The following is a 298-nucleotide window of genomic DNA, read 5'->3' on the forward strand; positions in this document are numbered from 1 at the left end:
ACAGAACCCTAAGACTATCACAGAGCAGGTGCATTTATACGGAGACTTGGTTACACACAGGTGGATTCTATTTATCATCATCGGTCATTTAGGACAACATTGGATCATTCAGAGATCCTCTCTGAACTTCTGGAGTGAGTTTGCTGCACTGAAAGTAAAGGGGCCGAATAATATTGCACGCCCCACTTTTCAGTTTTTTATTTGTTAAAAAAGTTTAAATTATCCAATAAATGTTGTTCCACTTCACGATTGTGTCCCACTTGTTGTTGATTCTTGACAAAAAAATTAAATTTCATAT

The sequence above is a fragment of the Corythoichthys intestinalis genome, chromosome 11 (assembly GCF_030265065.1).
Source record: "Corythoichthys intestinalis isolate RoL2023-P3 chromosome 11, ASM3026506v1, whole genome shotgun sequence".
NCBI classification, from domain to species: domain Eukaryota; kingdom Metazoa; phylum Chordata; class Actinopteri; order Syngnathiformes; family Syngnathidae; genus Corythoichthys; species Corythoichthys intestinalis.